The sequence below is a fragment of the Aythya ferina genome (genome assembly GCF_964211825.1).
Source record: "Aythya ferina genome assembly, chromosome: 4".
Classification (NCBI taxonomy): domain Eukaryota; kingdom Metazoa; phylum Chordata; class Aves; order Anseriformes; family Anatidae; genus Aythya; species Aythya ferina.
In genome coordinates this window covers 57,456,751-57,480,842 of record NC_140300.1, presented here as the reverse complement: position 1 = coordinate 57,480,842, position 24,092 = coordinate 57,456,751, and the positions used below count along the sequence as shown (strand labels likewise).

Below are 24,092 nucleotides of genomic sequence, written 5' to 3'. Positions count from 1 at the left end.
TACCTCCTTTTTCCCCGGTGAAACAAATGGTAGTCCCCTGCAGTCCCCATTCTCCTCTTGTAATACTTTCAGAGAAACCAGTGTAAAGATGCTGGGGACAGAAGTGTGTAAACCTGCCACAGCAGCCCTCAGTTCTCAGCTCGGGACTGCACTGGGACACCAGTGGGTGTCTTGGGCCCTGGTGGCAGAGCTTTGATGTGGAGGGGTGGAGCAGCAGGGCTGGTAAACCTCATGTGGCCCTATAACCTATATATATAACCTGTAAGTACCACACCTCGCAAGGAAGGCTGTGGTTTATCGTGCAAAGAAAGCCCAGCCCTGCCAGCGATTAGGTAGGGGCTGAAAGCAATCTTCCTCCATTTAACACTCGTTTTTTGCGTGTGGGGTACAACACGCTTGCACACTGCTCCCCATTATTTCTCAAAACTTCAGGTGGAAGCGCGCTGCGTGCCTGCTGCCTCCTCCGGCGCTCGAGACGGGAGGCGAGGGCAGCCGATGCCCACCAGCAGCTCTCCACGGCTCAGACCTTGTCCCCTCGCCCCGCTGGGGTCCCTCAGGGCGGCGGGGGCGTGCCGGGGCCGTTGCCATGGCAGTGTAAAGCCAGGGCCGCGCAGCGGGCTGCGTGCCGCCTCGCCGCAGGGCCCAGCCATTTTGCGTGCGGGGAGCGGGGCGCCGCGCAATTAGCGCCGACCTCATCGAGGGAGGAGGAGGAGAGGAGAGGAGGGGAGGAAGGGGCGTCGCGGCTGCCATTTTGACAAGCCGGGGAGTGCCGCCGGCCGCTCGGAGGAGGCGGGATGCGGCGCGGCACCGCTGCGGACCTGCTGTCAGGCTGCCCAGCCGCGCTCCGCCCCGTAGAGGCACGGCTGCCCCGCAGCGCTCCCGCAGCCGCTCGCTAGGCGCTCCCGGGGGAGAAGCCGGAGCTCCGGGGGAAGAAGCAGCGGGCGCCTTTCCCCGCCGCACAGCCGGCAGGTGCGTGGTGCCGGCGAGGAGCCTCCCCGCTCTGTGCAGCCGCCCTCCGAGCCAGGCTTCCCGCGGGGACCCGGCTGCTGCAGGTATCTATCGCGGCCCCTAAAGGGCGGCTTCGGACCCGGGGGGGGTTGTGGGGCCATGGGGGAGTCGGTGCGATCGCTTTATCCGCGGTGGTCGGTGTCAGCGCGATGCGCCGTGCGGTTGGCGATGCAAAAGGATGCCTCCGATAGGGGATAAAGCCATATGCTCGCGTTTTCTATTAAAACGTGGGTTGTTTTTTCTTGTTTGTTTCCCACCGTGCTTTGTGCTGTCAGGATGCTGTTTCTGCATCCTGCCTCAAATGCATTGTCAAACTCGCGAACGTATTCGTAAAGCCCGAACTGAATGAGTTCTTCATTACTAGAATTCGTGCATTGTGCTCAGCCTCAGCGTAACTAGCCTCAAATTGTCCGGCTGCTGCCGTGCGGTATGTAGGTCATAATAAAAAGCAGCTTTTTCTTCACCAGCCTTCAGTGGGCTGCGTGCCCCAGCGCTGTGGTTGATTAGTTGGTGGTACTTGTGCTGCTAAGAGCAGCGGTATCGCAGCCAGCTCACACCTCCCTTCCGAAGATATCATGCATACCGTGCTGCACGGAGCACAACACGCCCATTGTGTCCCTCCGTTTGGCGTTCAATAAAAGGAAGGAAACCAGCACTCCACATGGAGCACGAGCACGTTAATAGCACAAGGCGCTTAAACTTTTATTGGGCGACCTCGGCAGCAGGCTTTCTACCAAAAGCTGCAACAAATAAAAACATCAAGATGAATGCAAGGCAGTGATGGAAACAGGATAAGCCGTCTGATGAGGACTGTAGGCTAATGCTGTAGGTTTTCAATGCAGAATGAATTGCTTTGAATAGGTATTAATTGCAACACATCTGTTTTAGTGATGAAAGCTATAGTTAGAAGCAGGTCGATAAAACTACAATCCCTCAATACAAATTTTTATATTAAATGTAGCATTTTGTGAACTTCTAAATGTATTCTGAATTACCTGATACTGAAATACATTAAAATATTCTGACAACTGAACCAAACACACCGATTCACTTTGCGGCTTCAGAAAATGAAATGATAATTGGTTTAAATCTTAATAATTATGTGGATTTTAGTTATACTGAGATGAGCCATTTGTTTGGACAGTTGAGAAGACATGGGGTGAGGAATTTGAGGTCTGGTATCTTTATAGTTAAATTAGTAACCAGTGTTCTGTAATTAGGAGCCAAATTCCACTGTGTTATTTCTGTGTATATGTCCTGCAAAGGTATTTGGACAAGCATGGTCAGCAACCACCCCCCAAATGAGACGCGCATTTGGAAATAGCAGTTTATAAATGGATTGCTACCATGCATTTTCTCCATTAGAAAAGCTCCATCTTCCTTGAATCATTGCAGGATTTTGTTAATGGGTGAATGCACACCCCAAGTCCTTTCTTATACCCATGTGTAGGGGTCACACAGTAAGTTGTTGAGAGAGCTGCTTTCATCTGCATTCTATAAAGTCGAATGCGTATTTACAGTGTGGTACTACATGAATATTCATGATTGAGTCTGTAATTATGATGAAAATGATAAACAAGCCAAGCTAGCATTTCCTTTAAGGTGTTTATAACCCTCTAACAAAGAGAGCTTTTGTTATAACAGTGAGAGCTACAGATACAGCAGTAAGCAGAATGTCGAGGATTTTACAGTTCGAGGTGGACATATCTCGCTGTGAAGAATTTATGGTGTTAGAAAGCATGTGAGGCAGGATTTACTCAGACAAATCAGTAAACAGTGTACACCCAGTTAGGTGCTGATAGATGCATCTTATTAGTCTCTATTATTGTTGAGAAAAGCGTTATGCATTCTTTCCATTCTGCTGTTCTCCCTTTGTCTTTTTTCTCATATCAATTCCCAGCTTCCCTGTTCCCTTACGGTCTCTTTGGCAACATCTGATCCCTCTGAGCTATTTGTAAATCAAATTGGTGACTCTCAGTAATGGCCATGGAGGTGCTGCAATAGAATATAGTTTGGAGGAAGAATTTTAATGAGATGGAGGTAAGAAACAGCAGCTAAGTAAAGAGTGTGTCCACTATGGGCTAATTGTACATGATGTAAGGCATGGAGGGGTAGAATCCTGTCACTGGTGTCAAAAGCAAACGGGCATAGAAGGTGGGTGATTTCAGCTCATAATCAGCTGAAAAGTGTTAATAAGCAGAAGGTTACTAAGAAGTCCTTGAGAATAATATGACAGAAGAAAAAATGGACTATTCAGAAATGGAAAGGATATGATCAAGTTCTGGCTGAAGTGTAGAAGTTTTTCAGGATTCACTAGAGCCATGATGATTTCAATCCAAGAAATGATTATACATGTTTTGAAAGTCTGTATGTTATGCAAAGTCAGACTCTTGGTCTGCAATGATGTACGTATCACCAGCTGTCGTGGTTTAACATTAGTCACTTTTTGAGAGAGATGACTTTAGAAGGTGACCCTGGAACCATGTATTGTGATCATAAACTGGTTACCAACAAAGCAAAAGCAGGCAGATCAATCTTAAAATGTGGTATCATAGTAGCAGGTGCAAATAGCAAGAACAAACAGGATGACTAAAGAAGGTTTAATCAAGTGCTGTAACTGTTGTTTGGTATGTTTGTTTAAAATCACTAGCTTTGAGCAAACAGTGATAAGCATCAACCAACCATGTGGTCTGTGGAGCACAGTAACCCTGTGACAGAGCTGGTGTGGGAACGTTACCTACCCCCAGCCTATGGACTAGTCTCCAAAATGCAGTATGCCTACATATAAGATCAACCTGTGCGTAAAAATACAGATAGCATGTGCCCAGAAAACATGCTAGCATACCAGATTAAGGTACACTGTATAACATTAATGCTGTGGAGTGGCCAAATGCCATCTCTGTGTTGGAAGGATCAGGTACTGAGTATAGTACACCAATGAAGAGGGTGCTTCTGAAGCTGGTAAATTGCATCAGATGTTACCCTGAAACAGTACTTCGGCTCCAGCTAGACTGTCTGCGTAACATAGACATACAAGTTGACAATTCTGGATTGTTTGTAATCTTGAATTTTATAAATGTGTGGCTTGATAGCGTTCTACTACACTGATCTTTTTGTTGTCATTACTTCAGTATGGCATTAAAGTGAGTTACTCATTGACAGTTTGCATTTTCTTCATATTCTGTTGGATGTAGTGCATAGCTTCCTATTAGAGATGACTACCATAACATTCAGTCCATAGCGTGGATTCTTTTCATGCAAGCATTTTAACACAAGTATTCTACTGGAACAATAATAATAATAATAAAAAAAAAGTCTCGAGGAGATGCCGACACTTCTGTAATTATGAAGTTTCTTAATGGTCTTGAGCCCAGTCTAAAAAGATTAAAAAAAAAAAACTTTCAAAGGCACCGATTCTGTGGAAAACCTCATGTATGGGAGGGATTATGGTGGGATACTGGACAGAAGTAAATACTTAAAGGGCACCATGTATTTTTGAGTAAAAGCATGCCGAATGACAATGTTCTAGATTTACTCTTGCTTTCAGTTTTTTTGAAGCATTAACTGTATTTTTCTGTTCAAACCTATTGTTCCATAACAGTGATACAGCATAGCTAATGCTGTTGTAAAGCAGGAAATTCCAAAGGCTGAGCCTTTTCTCCTATTATTGCTAGCCTCTTTCCTAAACAGACTTAATTTTAATCTTTCTGTACTGAATAAGGATGGTGTTCTGATCCATCCACCCTTAAAAACATCACCAGCCACCATCAAGGGGTTGAATAGGACAGATGTAGTTCTGTGTTCTTAAATAACTTAAGTAACATAATATATATGTATTAATATGTGTATTTATATATATATATATATATATATATATATATATATATATATATATATATATATATAAACAGCTGATGCTGAGAATCCCAAGCCTCAAAGGATTGGTGGGGGAAATAAGAAAGCAGGAAAAGCAATCCTTATTCCTCCCAGTCTTTACTGTGATTAAATTACACAATAAACTTTTTCATGAGCCTTTTCAGCAGATACATAGTGTTGAAAGTTTTACTTTTTGTAGGGCATTTGTCTTGCATTTTATGTAGAAGTATTAAAGCAGTGTACAGCTGAATTGTCTGATGGGTAAGTTAAGTTATCCCTAGTTCAGCAATGGTTGCTGACTAGCTAGGTTTGTCCACAAGCATAGCAGTTTTTTCTCTTTTGCTCCTTCAGGACCCAAAAAGATGGGCAAAGATGCATGTAGGAAGCCCAAGGGAATCAATAACTGCAATTTTCATAGCTGAGAAATCAACCTTTTACAGGATTATAAAAGTGGTTAAATGCATTGTTGTCTAAGGCTGTGTTTGTTTTTAGGATCAACAGTTCTACTAATAGGAAATCAGTAGTTATGACTGAAGGTCAAATTAGCTGGAAAGGTCCTTGTGTTTTGTTTTGTTTTGTTTTTTTCAAACAACTTAAAAACAATGGGTCAAGTTCCTTACTGACATTTTTCTTTTAGGAGTGACAAGAGGTGAGTTCCTAGTTCAGCCACAGTAATACTGAACAGTAGCTGTAATGCTCTTTAAGAGGCTTAGGGTTGCATGGCGTACCCCATGATGAGAAGGTGCAGCAACTGCATCAAGAGCAGGATGTAGCAAATGTCTTCTTTTGCAATCCACAGACTTGCACTCTAGCCTGAACGTAAAGCGTTGTCACCACAGAGAACCTCGAGTGTTATGTTTAATAAAGCCATATACTTTTCTGTGGGAAAAGCATGAATAGGTACAAGTTTGCAAACCGTGCCACTTTGCAAAGAGGTGCAGATAACTACTTAAACATTGTGTCCATGGTAAGTGATGAAGGTGCAGAAGACACAGCAGATTTTCCTTTGTCAACATAGTATAAATATTTGTACCTGATGTATGAATTTAAAAGGTGAATAGGCTCCTATTGACAGAGATCTGGTCAGTGTTTGTCATGAAATACAGCGACCTGTCTCTAGATATATCTGTAAGTAACACCAGTAAAAGAATAGAAATAGGGATTTCTGGAATGTAATTTGTGGAAGAGAGATTAGTACTTCAGTTTATCACGTACAGAAAAGGTGGAGTTATGGAAACAGGGTGGTCAGACTTATATTTTTACTTTAATTAATGACATGAAGTGTAGAAGTATGGTAGACTACCACACAACCTGTAAGAGTACAAATTTAAAGCAGTTAGTATTAAGACTACTTCTGGCCTACTGATCAGAATAAAATAAAATTAAATATAAATAAAACACTTAATCGCTGTTGGCAGCTACTCTCACAGACTGCTTTGAACTTGACTACAGCAAGGATACACTGTAGGGCTGACTTCTGAAAGGCCATTGTTTTGCCAAATTTCATTTTAGGAAATAAGAAGGGGGAGGCTGTCCATGATGCAGGTGTCTGGATCATGTCTGATGTGTGAAAAATGCATGAACTGGGAATTGCACACATTACTACAGAGGTCTGTTGATAAGTATAAACAGTATTTTCACTATTACAAGTGTCCACAGGGGAAATTTAGCAATGCACAGCCACAGAACTAAGTGAGCTAAGTGTAGGGTAGACATAATTAGATTGGATGTTTAAATGTTGTCTTTGTTTATTCTATCTTAATATTAAAAAATGATACACAATAAGTATAAAAACAGAACTATTTCCTTTTTGTAAGCATAAACGTAATCTGAAATCCAAGATGTTGGCACCAAATATACAAGCAGGTGCAAAATGAGATTTGTAAGGTACTAAATGCCTGTTTCTCCCTTAATCTCATGTTCATTTGAGAACCTTAATTTCTCTACTCTGTTATGCAGATAATGAGAACTTTTGTAGTTTGGCTGTGGCAAATAAAGATGGAATTGTTGGTATGAGGTGATTGGTGAGAACTACAAAGAAATGGTGTTTTAGGAAGGCCATTCAGTAAATCTCTAGCACAGAATGTTTTGCTCTCTGCAGTGAAGCAGGTGGGCTAATGGATTAAATGTCCCCAGTTTAGGCTTGATATACTGCTTTTAAATACCATGAGACTTCTGCGAAGGTTTTGAATTTCAAAAAGACTGTAGCTTTTGAGGCAATCCTCAACTGTAGTGACTGGCGTAGGTAAAGTATCTAATGAATGCTTCCCTTTTAACATGGAGCTCACACTACTGACTTCTATGCATTTTGTGCTTTAATTTTTTTTTTCAGGTGTTAAGCAGCTATTGTCTGTTTCACATATCAACCCTCTATTTTCTTTTCTATTTAACATACAATAAGGATTTTGGAGATGAGCAAGCAGTAGCATCACAAAGGGATGATGGCAATAGAAAATATTCGGTATGCATCACTTAAGTCATATTGATTGTGTATATCACACTGTTCCTTCTAGCCAGTTATGCATTTTACACGTTTTAATGAGCAACTTAAGACAGAAGCCAGAAATTGCCAACACTATTTTTATTTAATTTTATTTCTAGTGAATTTCTAATTAACAGGGATCTCTGAGCAGTGACATTCTACCAGATAATCAGATTCATGTTAATTGCAGTGTTTTTCTTCTGGACAAATCTGTACTTCTTAGGAATCTCAAGAAAATAATTTCAGTGTGAGCAATGCAATCAAATGCTTTGCTTTGAATAAACAAAATATAAAAGAGGCTAATCAAATGAAGTGCTACTGTGTGAGAGCTAAGCGAGGTGTTGACAGGTCTGACAGTAGAATAAAGACCAAACCAAAGGCTCTGTTTTGACATACATGCAAAACAGATATTGAGGCAAATTCAGTTCTCTAACAAACCTCTTTAAGGGTCAGTCTGCAGATATAGATCATGTAATCTGAGCCTGGTAGATTATCATTCTACTTTTAAACAAATATAGGGGAGGTTTTTAGTTCATTACTCGCATAGCTGTAGATTTACACTTTCCTGTGCTTTTGACAGTGATATTTTATTCACAGATTTATGCTCTTGGGCAAAGGCCAGATTCAGGACACATTTTATTATCAGAACTGCAAACCCTAGAAAATAGCTTGGAAATCTGCACCTGTTCTAGTTAATACATACTATAGTGAAGCATTAGGAGGATGCCTTCAAGTTTAAGGCAATAGTTTTCTTAAAAGCAAAACAAAAATAATTGTGGAGATGTTGTGTTAAATTAATTCAGGTGTGAATTTGTTTACTTCCCATAATATTTAGTGGTGTAATTATCTTAAATACAGTTCTTTAAAGTGTAGATAGATCAGTTAGTGTTTAGATAAAACCACGAGTGAAGATAAATAGTATGACTAAGTAACTATGAACTGTACAACAGCAAGTGTTCTGTTTCTATGTAGACGTGTTCTATTTCCAGTTCAGGCATGCTCTCTCGGTATCATTAGCTGTCAGAAGAGAAAGGGCAGACAAATTATTTCCTAATGAACGGATAAAAAGACTGTCATCTCAGCTGCTGTCTGAAAGAAAACTACATTTAAGTAATTGTTTCTGTCAATATTAGAACATCACCAGGCAAAGACGGGACTGGAGTTGAGTTCTCTTTGCACTAGGTGTTAGGCAAACGAGAGGGATCACATGCGATTCCAAAGGTAAACAGCAAAACAGATTTATTCACAAATGTCTCTGACCACTCAACCATAATACCAGTACTTTCCTCTTTTCCTGTAGGCAGCCTAGCAGAAATTGAAATTTAGAAGGGATTTGAGGAACAAGCAAACAGTATCTTGGTAGATAAACTTGGGAAGTGTTCTTATGCTAGAAGGATACTGTCTGTTACAAATGAATGGAAGCGTATGTGGGAGAATCCAAGCAGAAGTTGTACAAAGCTGTGATGAGAGCCTTGGGAGTTGCAAGAGTAGAGAAGCAGAGAGAACTATGACAGCTCTAGAAAGGGAAGAGAGGGGAGATACAATTGCAGTGGTGGGAGGAGGAGGCAGTTGTATGCCCACTAGTGGACAATGTGTGCCCACTATTCCAGGGCAAATAAGTGCAGTGGCCTCAAAGCAAAAAGCTAGAGTGGGCTTATGAAGCACATTTTATGGTGATCAGACAACATTACTGAAAAGCAGGGTTCCAGATACTGTAGTCAGATTGTGTGATGACAGAGGCCTAAACAACAGCATTCCTGATAGAGGGCAAAAATAAATAAATACAATTAAATTTAAAAAGAAAAGTCAGTACCGTCAGGATAAACTATACCATACTGCTCCAGAGACTGAAGGGAAGCAGGTGTGAGGAAAAATGAGCTAGCTCCTTGAGAAATTCATATACTTGAGTTATTTGTGTGTTTAAAAAAAGTCATTATTTGCATTCTAGTCAAATTTCTGACTTATGCACAGCATGCCAGCACATACCACAGATGTTCATGTACTTAGTGTCTATATGTACACTTTCTTCGAATTTTAATTCTTTTGCAGGTTTGAAAGCAAGTTGTGATCCCCTTCTGCAGTTGAGTCCTTTATGTGCAATTCAGTTTTATACCCAAATGACTAAGCTTTGGCTGCTCACAAACACTTTAGAATGAAGCATTAGAAGCTTCAAATAGATACTTACTTGAACCTCCCTATCACAACGAGACTGTCGTTAGCTGTCTTCCACCAGCAATGGAATAATGTGATTCTGTGGATAGGGGTCAGGCAGCAGGTAAGATGCACGAGTACTACTTCATGAGAGAAGTTGCTGCAGTGCTCTGTCCATCTGGCCACTATAAAACAATAATACTTGATTCTCTAATTCTGAAGTTGGTTTCCCAAAACATATATGAAAAAGTTATTTACGTTTTGAGCTACCCAATCCTTCTGCTTTATCTGTATTTTTGCTTACAATTCTATTTTCTGATTCCTGTTCATTATTTTTATACTTTCTGTATATGTGTCTGTTTTCTTACTACAAAAAATCTTTCCAATACCTGCTAGTAGTTTAAGTGTTTTCTTATGGGAATTGTTTTAGTTGGGGCAAAATGTTTTAGAGTGTTAGTGGGATGTCTTCTGTGTGTTTTGCTTTATATTCCCGTGTATCGAGCATGCAAAATGTGAGTTGTTTGTTTCAGTACACATGCTTGATTTTTTAAATTATCAGCTGACCAGAAGCTTGAAGATGGCCTGAGTTCATACATGATTTAAGAAAGTTTGCAGTGTAATTTTCTTTTATGTGTAGCCTTCTCAAAAATCTATATAACTCTACTCTCACCTTCAGTGTTGTCTAAATCTTAATCAGACTTCTATAGGCTTTATTTTCCGCTAGGTTTAGGAACAGCTTCTCTTTATGTTCGTTACAAGCATTTTTCAGAACTAGTAGTTGATAATGCCGTGACAAAGTTGCATCTTTCATATGTAAAATCTAATGATACAGTATGAGTGTAAAATCTGTACACTTGGGCTTTTTTTTTTTTTTTTTTCAAAACATTGCAATCTAATTTATTACCCCTAAATGAGTATCTCCTGCTGTAATTGCTGAAATTTCCCCACTGAAAAGGCCTTAGCATCTAACCTTTTTTAACCCCCTAGCCTAAAATTCCTAGTAAAATACTGGAAAGATTCAAATAAGCTGAACAAAAATGTAGTACTTACGTCTATTTCCATCACTTGAAACAATGATTTTTTTTTTCTAAATGCAGGTAGGCATTTAAGTCTTCTCATTAGTTAAATCCATGCTGAAAAGATCAGCACCATCTGAATGAATCTGTCCACCTCGTTTACAGTATTTATTACTGGAAATGGTTTTACATTTATATGCACACTTTTTTAAAATCATTTTTTGCTTTCATGGTAGATGCATAATTCTGCATTCTAAAACTTAATAAACATCAGAAGCTACTCTGAAATTATGCTGTGCTCTTTGGAGCCCACAAATGCCAATCAGACTTGAAAATTGAAGTCTGCGTGGTTTTGGTGTTTTATCATGCTTTACTTTGTGCTGTCTGTATTGGAAATATGTGAAAGTTCAAAATGTCACCATCTAAATGAAGCTAAGGGGTCACCTTATTTTTATGTAGAGGCTGGATCAGGAAATTGAGCTATCAAGTTACCATTATCAAGGCTGTAATGTTTTGATATGTTATCATAAGATTTTGTATGCTGACTTTTTTAAGTATCAATCATGTAAGTTTATAGCATAGAGGGTTTTTTTTTACTTCAGTGCTGTTTCTGTTTTTAAAAGTACTACAAAAATGGTTTGAAGCACTTGACTGTGGGACAGTTCAGATTTTGATCAAGATTCCCATCTTTCTAGTTCATCCCACCAGTCTATCATTAGCTGATTTTGTTATAAATAACCCAAAGCTGTTACAGGTACTATGTAAAACTACTATTAGTGATTTCCTACACCCATTGTATGCTGGTTTCAAAATATAGTCTTTAGGTAACCGTCAGTCCTGTATCATCTCTTTTCACCCTGCTGATCCGGATGCAAAGGCTAATAAATAAATAAAATGTGTTTCTAATATTTTCCTTATGAGCAATTTGTTTAATTGCTATAGAAATCAAATGTGCATGAGTTTAAATTGCATGTCCAGTGGTCCATAGCAGAAAGCAAAGCAATGCATGGAGCATAACATGTTTTGAACACTAAATTTGTTATAACCATACTTCTGCTGAGATGTTAAAAAATGCCTGCTTTTGATGTTTGTATATACAATGCTAATTTAACAATGTCCTTATCTCTACATTCTCTTTCAAGAGGTAATATAGAAATCTGGAAAAATTAACTATCTTTTGTAAATTTAATAGAAAAAAATTACTTTTAAACCTCTCAAATTTCTTCTTCCATATATGTTATTTTTTCAAGCCATTCTAGAAGCAGAGGATAGCAAAAGTCACTGTCTTCATCCTTCAAGTACATATTTTTGCTAGTCTATTTTTACTTTTTACTGATCTTTGTCTAAGGATTAGAATTGAGAGTTTGTTTTGATCAGGACCAAACTAACTGAAAATTAAAAAACCTTGAGGCAAAAACAGGTCTTTCAGTTTTTATAAATAATAGGTGGGTGACTTTGAAAAGCAGAGGATGTTGAAGTTCTCAGGAAGTAAACAATTTCTAGGAAGGGAAATCCGCATTTCCATATGTTTGCTGTTCAAAGAGGAAATTACCTAATAAATGTACAACTTTAGGGATACAAAATGGAATAACTACTTTAAATTATACTAGCTTTGTTTTCCGGTTCTCACATGCCTTAGGATCTGCCCGAATGTGATGTTTTCATTTCTGTTCTTCAAGCCTTCTTCCTTATAACTTCAGCTGCTGGGGATTTAGGTTTATGATATGCGCAGAGGTGCTGCTTCCTTGACACAACGTGCAAAATACATGTAGTCATATCATGTGAGTTTCTTGCTGCTTGAAAATGTTCTCAAGAGCATTTCTCTCTGCCTTCCTCATTGCTGCTGGCCTTTGTTCTGTCACTTGGGATCTTTTAAGGCTGTAAGGTGTGTGCACAGCAGCTCTTGAAAAGTGCATGTAGCCCATCAATGTGTATGAATACTGGCTACCAAAATCCGAGATAGCAAGAAAGTGTTGCCTTAAATTTGTTTCTATAGACGATCTTGAAGAATTTTTCTATGCAGCAAGGAAGCCTATGGTGAAAAACATGGTTGCAGTTCTGGATTTTTATATTAATTACTGATGTTTATTACTAATCAGCAGTGAAAGTGTACTGAGGGAGAAAAATTATGAAATTGCTTTTAAAACCCTTTAAATGTCACCCGCAAGGACTTCTGTCTTGTCATTGCTGTAGGTGCCACATAAAAAAAGAGTCTAGCACTGTTAGTGAAAAATTAGTAATGTCCTGCAAAGAAGCCAGCATGGAACAGCTGGCAATGCAGCTGTAACATCCTGTGTCGCCTTATACACAGCAAACATCAGCTTTTCTTTCCCCAGCTAGGAGAAGCATAAAATACAGCTCAAACAAATGTTTCAAATGAATAGTATGTCTGACAATTAATGGTACTATAGGGAAACCAAATAGCAAACAAAAAACTTAAAAGAGCTCTCATTTTCACTTAGCAAGAGTTGAAGCATTGCATGATAAATGACAATGTACTTAACGTGCTTCTGTTAACAAGAAGGTAAAACAAACAAAACCTCAGCACTGATTTCAAGTCATCCCCATAGTGGGCTAGGGCCAATTTGGTTATAGAGTATCCATATCCACTGGTGGATGTAGGCGTTTTGCTAGAACTTCAGCTTTGGAAGCATTGGAAGCCGAGTCCTCCTTTCAATCCAAACTACTAGCATGGGAGACTGTTGCATCTCTGGGGAAATTATGACCTTCAGAAATAGAGATTTGAACAGGAATGGAGCACTTTTCTGCGTAGGAGTTCCTGTTAATCATGATATATCTTACAGAAGAGATTAACCAGGGTACTTACCACCAAAAATAAAAAAGCATCATTTAGAAGCTTCCACCTGCTCTGTCATTCCTATTCTCTATCATACTTAAATAACTTCTCTCACAAAGTTACAACTGTCTCTACTTATTTGGGCTGTCTGGAAAGCATCAGTTTGAATAATGTAAACAGAGTGTCAAGATTGTTGATCAAAAAATCAGTTGCAAGTTCTCCAGGACATGAGATTTTTTTTTCTTGTATAATTCTACATTGGTATGCAATTAATTAATTAAAAAAAGGCTACTGTAGCTTTTGTCTTCCAAGACAGTGTGAGCATGCTGCTATGTAGGAACATCCAACTGTATATGCCCCCTGATGACATTGGTGTGACTAGCTGCAATTGAACTTATATTTTGAGTCCTTACAATTACCTAGTGGTGTGTGGGTGGGAAAGAAAACACAGAGAAGCTACTGTCTGCATCTCTCTGGCACCAACAATTCGCTATATGCTACAGCCTATTTTGGGGGTCACACTTAACCTCATAAGGCCTTGAAAGCCTGGTATTTTTAGCTAAGGTGTACATCGGTAGAGATGACACTTGTGCCCTTGGTTTTGCACTCAAGTTCTTGCAGTCCTAGAGCTTGTGAACTTCTCTGCAGGAATCGCAGTTTGTGTTCCTGTATATAATTTGTTTATTGTCTTTATTGTGTAGGCCCAACTTCATAGATTGTGTGCTCACCAACAGCATGAAGCTGTAAGCATGACAGGCCAGTTCTAGATGTTGAAGGGAGAGAAGCAGCTTTATTGTAACCAGAGAGCAATGGAAGTAAACACTTCAGTGCGATTGCAGGAACAACTTTGTGACCATAAAGGGGGGTGGAGGGGTACATGCCACCTTTAAGGAGAGCAGTGATTCTGCTCTTGACTAAGATTCCTAACTCCGGGACTCTGCTCAAAATCTCTTACAATCTGACACATCTAACAGCATTTTCAAGTCCTATATTGTTTGTTCAAGTCCTTTATTGTTTTCAGCTGGTTAAGCCTCAGTGCTAAGTATGGCTACCTGTCAGGCCCTCAAACTTGTCATGCAGTCTGTGTGTTATGCAGCGTGGAGGTGCAGGCACCTACGTGAGGGCTGGCAGCTGGGTAGTGCTGGTCCTGCTTTTTCTTCTTGTGCATGTTTGGAATTTGAGCTTGGTTCTGTATAAGTACATCACCTGAACAGCAGGTCATTGGGGGCTTAAATTACAATAACGTTTCAGGGTTAAATTACAGTAAAGGACACTTCAATTAGAGCTAGGAAAAAGTAAGCAGTGGAGTGTCTATGAAGTTGGGATATCTTTCTTGCTGGTTGCCTTCTGAAATAGGCTGATCAAATGTCTGTCAGGAATGATACGCCTGTTAATTTGCTATTATGAAGCAAATGAACAAGATCACCTAAAGCCTTTCTTAAGCCTTTGGCGTGAGGGGTAATTGGAGAATTGATTCAAATTCAGCCTGTTGCTTCAGCTATAGCTCCAAGTCAGAATGGTTTATGACTTCTCACAAGTCGACATGGCTTAGATTGTAAACCAGATCTGTTTTCACACCCTTCAGGAACAACCAGTCTGTCACTGCAATTCCATCAGAAAATCATTTCAGAATCAATCTACAGATGCAGCTCAAGTAAAGACATACAAATGTGTAGTCTGAGGCAAAAACATATTATCATAAGGAGAGTTCAAGTTTACTTCAAATTCTGCCAGAAAGTGGTATGTAAACTGAGCAAAAAACCCACGTTAGTTCTTGGAGCTGCTGCATTGGCCGGACGGCCTTGGTGCCCTGAGGTATGGTATGCTGAGCCAGCTCCCTGGTCAGCTGCTCGTGTGCAGTTGACTTCTCCTCCCCAAAAAAGATGGGGAAATGTTCCTTGTAGTGCACCAGATGACTTGTTTTTCCAGTAGTCCGTTCGGTAATGTCATTGCCAAAGGAGTTCATGATGTCTGTGGCCTTGATAAAGACACCAATATTGGGATAGATTTGTTTCAGCACCTTGTACTGGTGAAAGCAGTAATTCTTCTACTATTCGTACTGCTTGTACTACCACTCTTCTGCTTCTGCTATTCTTACTGCTCCTGAGGACTGCTTGTACTCAGGAGCAGGAGATGGCTCGGTGGGCTCGGGTGTTTCAGCAGCACCTTTTCTCACCTGTAAGCAACCTGAAGCAAAAGTGAAGGCAGTGTAGCTGTAAATGGCATGAGTCTAGTGATGGCTGAGCTCTTTAAATAACTACTTGCTTTGCAGCCTTAGGAATGGATAACTGTCACGATTGTGCGAAAACTGAGCAACAGATTGAGAGTTGAATCTGAAGCAATTGTATGTCAGTGAACTTTGTCTGACTTTAGCCTTTTTTTTTTCTTTTTTATGTTAATGTGTTGCAACTGGAAGTAGGGAACCCAAATACAAATGTTGGGTCTTGCTGAAAATCAAATATTGCATTGAGCAGTGTTTCTGGAAAATACCAATTCAGAAAGATATCAAACTCTACCAGTACTTGTGTTCTAAAACACCGAAGTGTAGTCTAGTCGTAGCTGGAAGCCTTTAAAGTTTTACGCAGTTGCTTATGTCTTTATGTTTTGCACACATGCCTGTGTGTTTTCGTTTCAGTGGGTTGTAGTAGCACAGTGGATAAGCTGACTAAAGGGACATTTATGGAAAGATGGTTCCCACCACTGTTGTTTGATTGACTTTTAATAAGAGATTTTGTGCTGTGTTGATTTGACAAACATCTTTCCCTTCTCCCTGGGATTCAGAGCCTGAAAGGTTCAGTTGTGGTAGGTCTGCTTTTGCCTGCGCTCTGTGCTATGAATAGCAGAAAATGTTAAAATTGCTTTATTGGTAAAATTAAAGACCATTTGTAATGTAGGTCCCTTATTTTTTTCTTTACAAAATTGGCAGCTTAGCAAATTATCTGAACACCATTGTGGTAATTATTGAGAAGCCTAATTCCTTGGTGGATTTAGTCATGGTAATTGGAACAGAAACTCAGAACAGAGTGTGGAGGTGTAAAGCCAGCCTGGCCATTACCTGGCTGTTTAAGAAAGAACAGAATGACATTGGGCCATGTGGAGCTCTGTGGCATAACGCTTTGAAGTAAAAGGGGGGAACTGGGACTTGTGTGTCTTCTGTGAATTTCTTTTGCTTTGTGTGGACCAGCTGGCGTGAGACTGTGAGGGGCAGCCATGCACAGGAGCATGTGTCACCTCATAGCCTAGTGATACCAATGCTCCATTGAGAAGGGGCTGTGTTGTTCACGGCCAACTAAGGCTTTTATTGTTCTGGTTTTAATATTTCAGCATGACTGGAGGAGAGGCTGGCATTTGAACTTTCCTTTCTCCCAGATAAATTGTCTTTAAGCTAAAGAGACTCTGGATCTTGTTATGTGAGCCACACAAGGTCTCTAATTGCTATATGAAAGACAGAATCACTGAATCATGTAAGTTGGAAAAGACCTTCAAGTTCATCAAGTCCAACCACAACCTGACCTATGGAGTCAATAGACTACATCCCTTAATGAAACTGTGCCTTAGAGCCACAAAAGAGAAACCTGGTGATGGGCCAGTGTCCTCAAAAGACTGGACTGTAGCTTGATGCTTAGTATTCTGTGTAAGCAAAGTGGGAGATGTGACTGAAATCCTCCTAGAAATTTTATGCAGATTTTCAGGATCTGTGATGGATGTTTTAATGACCATCAACAATTTTTTGAAGGAATGAAAGAAGTGGTGGGGTAACAGTCTTCCACTGTTTTTATGAAAATAGAAAATACCTTGAACATTTTGCAGATGTCTGTCCTTCAGATGCAATGTTGATAAAATCCAAGTTTGTACATGACAGTTGTGGTTTCATCAAAGTGAGATACTGGTTTGTTGGTCTAGCAGGAGAGCTTTAGGGGCATAGGAATTCTACTGTTAAAAGATATATTGATGCTTTGGCAACTGTGTATAGCTAAATGAGGTTTTTAAAGTTTGTAACACTGGATTTGGGCTCAAAAATCCTTCTGAGTACCAAGTTCAATAAACCCAGTCATTTGTGTTTATAAGTCACAATGAGTTTTTCAGGTTTAAGGTTCTTGCTTGTTCATACATCTGGGGTTTGGGCTTTATAGTTGAACTGCTACCTTCCCCTCAGCAAACACAAACATACAGTAGCTGAACTCATTCCAAAGGCAAATGAGTCTGAAAGACGAATGACCTTGTATGAATTTCTTGAAACAATGTACTAGTGGTGTATATTGATAGTGAGATAAACAATAGGCTTCTGTTCTCTATTTCCTGAAAAAGGCCTTCTCGTCTTTATTTCCCCATACATTTTTGACTGTTTACCCTTGGAACAGAGGAAGTTAGTTTTGCTAGTGAAATAATGCTCTTAGCAGGCATATCATTCTGCTGGTCTAGTTTGTGATAGCTGCAGTGACTGGAGTGTTTTCCACTTAATTAGGAGAACAGTAATATAGTTTGCTGCAAGTTATGTGGAACTGGCATAAGTATTGAAATTGGTTACAACAGGTGACCAAGAAGAGGCTCCAAATCTTTAGATAATATAGTTTTAGTAGTTTGGGTTTTTTTTGATTTGTTTTTGTTTTGAAATGCGCTTGAGATTTTACTTCACTTGAAGTCTCTCATTATATTGTAATGTATTTATTTGGTGTGCAGTTAAAGACACATTAATTCTTAAAGGATTCTATATTATATGGTGCTATATTAATCAAAAATTGCAACCTTTTCAGTGATAAACAAAGTTGAGTCCTTAGATATTAAAAAATAAATCTGTGACATCAGTGAAATTTAGTCAAGTTTTGCCAAAGATAACTGGCAGAAGATCTGGTACTAATCCTCTTTCCTGCTTCTGTTCAGAGAACAGGTTAATTGTCCAGAGATGTATTGTCTCAATAAGTATCTGAGGGTGCTTTTCATTTTAATAAATCAATATATTAGATCTCAAAGAACTGTGAAGAATTTCAAATCCATAGCTGCTGATTCTATGTAAAAGCCTTTTGCATCTTCAGAAGTATCTAACCATGAAGATAGTAGGTAGCATTGTGCAATTTCTCAGAAATACCAAGATTCCTGAAAAGCAAATTTTAAGATGCAAAGCAAATTCAGCTTACTGTGATAACAGAATTTCTTATTTACAAGAGAACTTTCACAAAAAATCTGCCTAGGGGCTTTGTTTTTAGATAATCTTTTCAATCATCAGTCAATATTTTTGTTGTAATCATGGGGGGCAAGGAGGACAACAGACTTAAATTCCAGAGATGAAAATGAGAACAGAATATAGCTGAAAAGAGATGGCACCTTTTAAAGAGAGCACAGATCTTTTGTTCTAGAGAAAACAGCAGAGGCAGCTCTTCATAAAATGCCATTTTGCATGAACTTCAGTTGATATTAGTTAAGTGAGAGCATGATTCTTCATACTTAATCTCTTGATCCATGTCTCTCAAATGTATGAGTTATCAGTTAAACACTTCTGTAAAAAAAAATAAAATAAAAATATATATATATTTGGAAGTTCTCTTCTTTTGCTGGTTCAGAAATTGGCTGATAACTCTTGACAGTGTCCTGAGTGCTTTCCAAGGAGCATGAGCCAAAAAATATATATATATATATATATGTGTATATATATAAAATAAAAATAAAACGCCAAGTTTTCTCTTTTTGTTCTTCCTTCCCAATTTCAAAGTTTTTCTAATAAGCTATATGTGAATGAAACACTCCTATACTAAACCTGGAGATAAAGTGGTAGTAACTTTGTTATTACCTAATGATACTAGCAAGGTGGGCCATGTACTATTAATTTTTTGAAGGAACTGATAGCAAAGACTTTGGGTGGGGTGGAACCCCGTTCTTCTTTCTGAATGTGGAGAGCTAGTTTGGGATACACTGAGACACTGGAGAATAGAAATGTGTATACAGGAAAACTAATGTGCTAATGAAGTAATAGAAAAACAAAAAACAAAAAACAAAAAACAAAAAACAAAAAAAAAAAAAAAAAAAAAAAAAAAACACAACTTGGACTTCAACAAACTTTAATGTTCTTAAAGTTTTGTGAAAGATGAGACTTCTCTAACCAGATCTTTATTACTGGAGTTATGAAGCCGTGAGGTATTGATACATGGTGTTTGTGTCACTTCTGTAGGTTGCAATTCATCTTCCATGAGGGATGTAGGTAATTTCCCACTTCTCTAAGTGTCTTGAATAAAGATACTATTATCATGTGCACTGCCACAGATAAGTAGATAAGAGCTAGACTGCTTCAGTAAACCAGTAACTTGAATTCTTTGAAATACACATTGCTCAAATTGTCAAGTTCTTAATAAACATTAGTCTTACTATTCTTTACAAAATGTCTCTTCATGGAAAAATAGTGATATGACAGCTGCTTAATCACCAGACTCAAAATGGTTTATGGAAGGGACATGCATCTCTTCTTGGTTTCTGTTGTTTGTAGCCATGCTGGGAAAAAATGTAGTATTTTAATATTGGATAGTTGATTGAGGCAACTTTTAGTTTCCTCGTGGTTAGGAAAAAGTTCCAGGTGTAGCTATGACAGTAACTTGGATGCCTACATTCTTTCTTGAAATACAGAATCCTATGTCCCAAAAGCTTGCATCAGTTTATTTTTCAATAGGTGTCCTGCCTTTTTCAATGTGTAGAGAACATATCCATACTCTTTGTGTTTCTTCTTGAGGCAGGTAGCATGGAATTCACTTAGGCACATTATCACGTTACTAGAAGGTATTCCACTACTATTACAAAATCTGACTAAGAGCATATATAGAATAATATGATAAAGTAATAAAGACATGTATAAAATAATATAACAAGGTAATTACACCTGGTTGTACAGTGTATAAATTCACCTGCATAGTTTGGAACGTACACCATTTGACCTCACAGAAGAAGAATTCTTCAGCCATTGCACGTGAAGTTTCAGTGACTCAGTTGTGTTTAGGTTAGATCTAGGAACCCAGTGAAAGTCAAGATTTCCTGCATTTCTCTGCAGTGGAGAAGTTAGGCATCTTTTCTGTCTATCAGCATGTTGAACAATTTTCCTTCTCTCATCTATCATGATTCTTCTGGTTTGTCAGAATTCTGACCAGTAGTGCATGGACATGGAGCCTGTGGGGACTTGAACCAAATGCCTACATCAGCAGTGTGTGCTGTACACTTCTTGCTTATGGTTGACTGTTCACCATCAATTAAATTGTACTACAGGGTGACACTAAAGAAAAGTTGTGCTTGAAATCAGTGTTGCTGATATCCATGAAATGGGAAATATGATTATTATCATCCTTTGAAAAGCATGAGGTAATAATCTGGATAATAGTGACAAGCCTGACTAATAACGAACAGATAATTAGATTTCTTTGAGAGCCAGATGATATTTATTGTATTTTTTGGCATCTAGTGTTTCTCGTAGATTATTCTCATATTTAAAGCAAATATCAGTATATACTGAAACAGTCTTTTTGTCATGTTAAATAAATGCTAACAGGTAAATCATTCACACAAAACCAGTTGCAGAGGGTGTGTGAAAAAACAAGGTGCCAGAATGGGTTACATATTAATAGTAAATCATCCTCCTGAGAAGATGCTTCAGAAAAGAAATACTGCACTCCAAGACATGTATTGCATGCATTACGTGGGTACTGAATTGGTATTGGTAACAATGATTTTAACATTCTTCTATTTTCATATTTGCATGGCATTAGCATTTAACATTAAAAAGTTTGGTGGCTTGGCCTGTAACCATCAGACAAAAGCAATATGAATAGTAAGGTTATGTAGCATCTGACACTAGTGTTTTGGTATGTACAGGTCTTCTATTTATTTAAACTGCACTGCATGTTCAACCTGTTCATTACAGCTCTCTAGCCAGCTATAATTCACACCATCACGTGTTGTCTAAAATCGAAGCTGTTGGATTCCTTAAATCTCTTTGTTCATGGAGCTCAAGTTAAATATAAACTGAGCTTTTTAACTTCTGTGAATTAGTTTTGTGGTAAAATAATAGCACCAAACTAGCCATTTGAAGAAAAACAAAAAAAAAAAAAACAAAAAAACAAACAAACAAAAAAAAAAAAAAAAAAAAAGCAACAATGATTAATTTGACAGGTTGGTATTCAGTATTTGTGGGTTGTATTTTTTCATTGTAGCTGCTTTAACTACAACAACACTAAAAACGGTTGAGATCAAATGGAAGGGATTTTCTTGTGCTAATCCAAAAAGAATTTATGCTTTATTTTCAAACTTGGTAGCTTTTTCATTGTTCTTAAAAGTGCATTATAGCTCCTGATTTTTTTTTTTTATATGAGTCTTGAGGTACAAATATACTTAGTTTTGCTTATTTTTAGCAATGAGAGTTGCTTTACCACTTGAATAGCTTACTAAGTAGCCTGTGTTTGGCATCCTGTTTCAGGTGTCTGTATAACTTTCAAACAGTTACTACTTAGAAATACACTAGACATTAAGGTGACCCATGACTTCAAAAGCGTTTTCAAATGAGTCTATTTAGCTAAGTACAACATGACTGAAAATCCAATATATATTGAAATATAAAATATTTTTACCACACCAGCTTGCTTTAGGTTTTGAGTAGAGAATAACTTCAAATCTTCTAAGTTTTCCTTGCATGAAAGTACTAAGTTTTTTTGGTGATAGTGCTTTAAAAAGATCTTTTGCGGTCTTTTCCCATCCTCATTAATTTGTTTTGATGCTTTGTTTTCCTGGTATTTTTGTGTGATGAAAAGTTAAGCTAGTTTGTTGGGAATGCAGCATAAGGGGACGGGGAGTTCTTTGACATGTCACTGAATGGCCCATGGTAGGAAAAAAATGGAGTGCCAGCAGCTTCATGTCACTAAGTTTCCAAAATAGCACTGATGCTGAAACTGGAAACTTGGGACACAAACTAGAAACAAACCAGTGGCTTCAAGCTTAGTCAACTGATTCATCTGCAGCCAGATATGATGCACTTAAATGCAAATAGAAGTCCATCCATCTCGGATGAGCCTCTCATTAAAGAAGGCAAAGCATCTTTAGAGACAACTAATTTCAAGATGTATTTTTCACATTAAAAAAAAAAAAAAAAAAAAAAAAAAAAAAAAGGTATGGTCATTCATTTCCTGAGCTACAGGTAATAGTCTTCAAGGCCTCATCTCTACTTTTAACAGAATTTTCCTTTTTCATCCACAAACTTGTTCCCTACTCTTTGTTTCTTTAAATAAAAACTTGGATAATGAACAAAGGGTTGGTGATGTGTTTTTTTGTTTGTTTGTTTTGTTTGTTTTTTTCCCTATGGATTTCCTGATTCTGTTTATGTATTTATTTATTTTGCTTGGGTTGGTAGACTGGTTCTTCATTTCTTCTGTATTGCATTTTCATTCTGATTGTAGGCAAGCCCACTGCTGCTGAAAATAGCTCAAATGTGCTTTGAACAGAAACATCTGCTAGCAGCTCGGTTTCTTTCTCTTTCTTTTGCAGACTCTTGCATGTGAGTTTAATTTCTTGAGAGAAATCTTCATAAAGGGCTAAATAAACAAGATCTACATATACAGAAAGTCCTTATTTCCTCTGCGCTAGAGACACAGCTAAACTTGTCTGTCTGGTAAGTCATATTTTTCTTAAAGGTTTGTCTTTCTTCCTGCCCTTATGACTTGCATTCTTGAGCTTTAATTAGTGTTCAGAGAAAACAACTTCTGTTTGCTAGTAGTTCTGCTGCATACTATATGTGTAGAATATACGTATAGAATTATGATGAAGTCTACAAACTGTGCTGCTTTTGCAAACTTCAAAACACTACCTTATGTTTCTGTAGAATGCTTTGGGTTAAGTGGATTTGTAATTCTTTAGCTGGTAGTTTGTTCTCAGTTCACTATAATGAAATCATTAAATGTCTTAAAGCAAAAATGGTAATTGTTCTTTCTTGAAATTACTTACCTGCTGGGATGTTCTGTATTTTGTGAATTAGCTTCATACTCTTTATTACAATGTACATTCAGCATCAAGCCAGAGTTCAGAAATAAATGTTGCCAGTGATTCATTCATGTCTTATAGCTTGCAGGTTTCATCTTGTGTAGATATAATAGCTTCATGTTATTGCTACATTGTTGTTGCAACAGCATTTTTTTTTGGTAATATTCACCTATGTCGTAGGATGGTAAGCATGGTTGTCAGTCATTCATTTTATAATATAATTCTGTAACAGTTCAATTCACGATATTGCAGGCTTAGTTTCTTGAGTTTTTGCCTCTACTGCTTGAAATATTTTTTTTTTTCCTTGGTTATAGAATTTTATCAGAGTACAACCCAAACAAAAGAATGTTGGTTTTGTAGTCTACCTTCTATTTTTATTCTTTACTGTGATTCAAGTGAAGAAAATCTTTGAAGAGCAAAAAATTTTTGCTCAGTGCTGTGGATTTAAGCAGTTGGCTAGCATTAAAGGGCAGCCTGTATATATCTAGTCAATCTAATCGTGCATAGTAGCCCTTTGGTTTACCACAATTATTGTGTACTTACTGCATGTCCTAGTTCTGCATAGTTCATTGGTCAGGCTTTGCTATAGCCCTAAAGTTAGTTCATTTCAAAAACATACTGAAAGCCAAGTCTTATATAAAAGCAGTTCTACGTTTATTGCCAAGCAGTAGTTCTGCATTATATTTACATGAGGAGTGTGGGGGGGGGATATATACGCGTCAATGCTTTTACATAAAAATTGTTGGGAGGCAACGTTGTCCAA

General features: G+C 38.3%; 1 protein-coding gene across 7 annotated transcripts in view; it reads left to right on the top strand.

Annotated features, from left to right (window-relative positions):
- The first annotated feature begins 441 nt into the window (after positions 1-441).
- The window catches only part of SORBS2 (sorbin and SH3 domain containing 2), a 155,509-nt gene continuing 131,858 nt past the window's right edge, over positions 442-24,092 (top strand). For 3 of the 7 annotated variants that reach the window (XM_084519147.1, XM_084519173.1, XM_084519148.1), the window contains exons 1-2: positions 443-1,052; positions 22,838-22,961. The gene's annotated coding sequence lies outside the window, so the exon portion shown is untranslated. Of the gene's footprint in view, positions 1,053-22,837; positions 22,962-24,092 lie in introns of all 7 variants that reach the window. The other 4 variants (XM_084519171.1, XM_084519169.1, XM_084519153.1 and 1 more) reach the window with 3 other exon arrangements.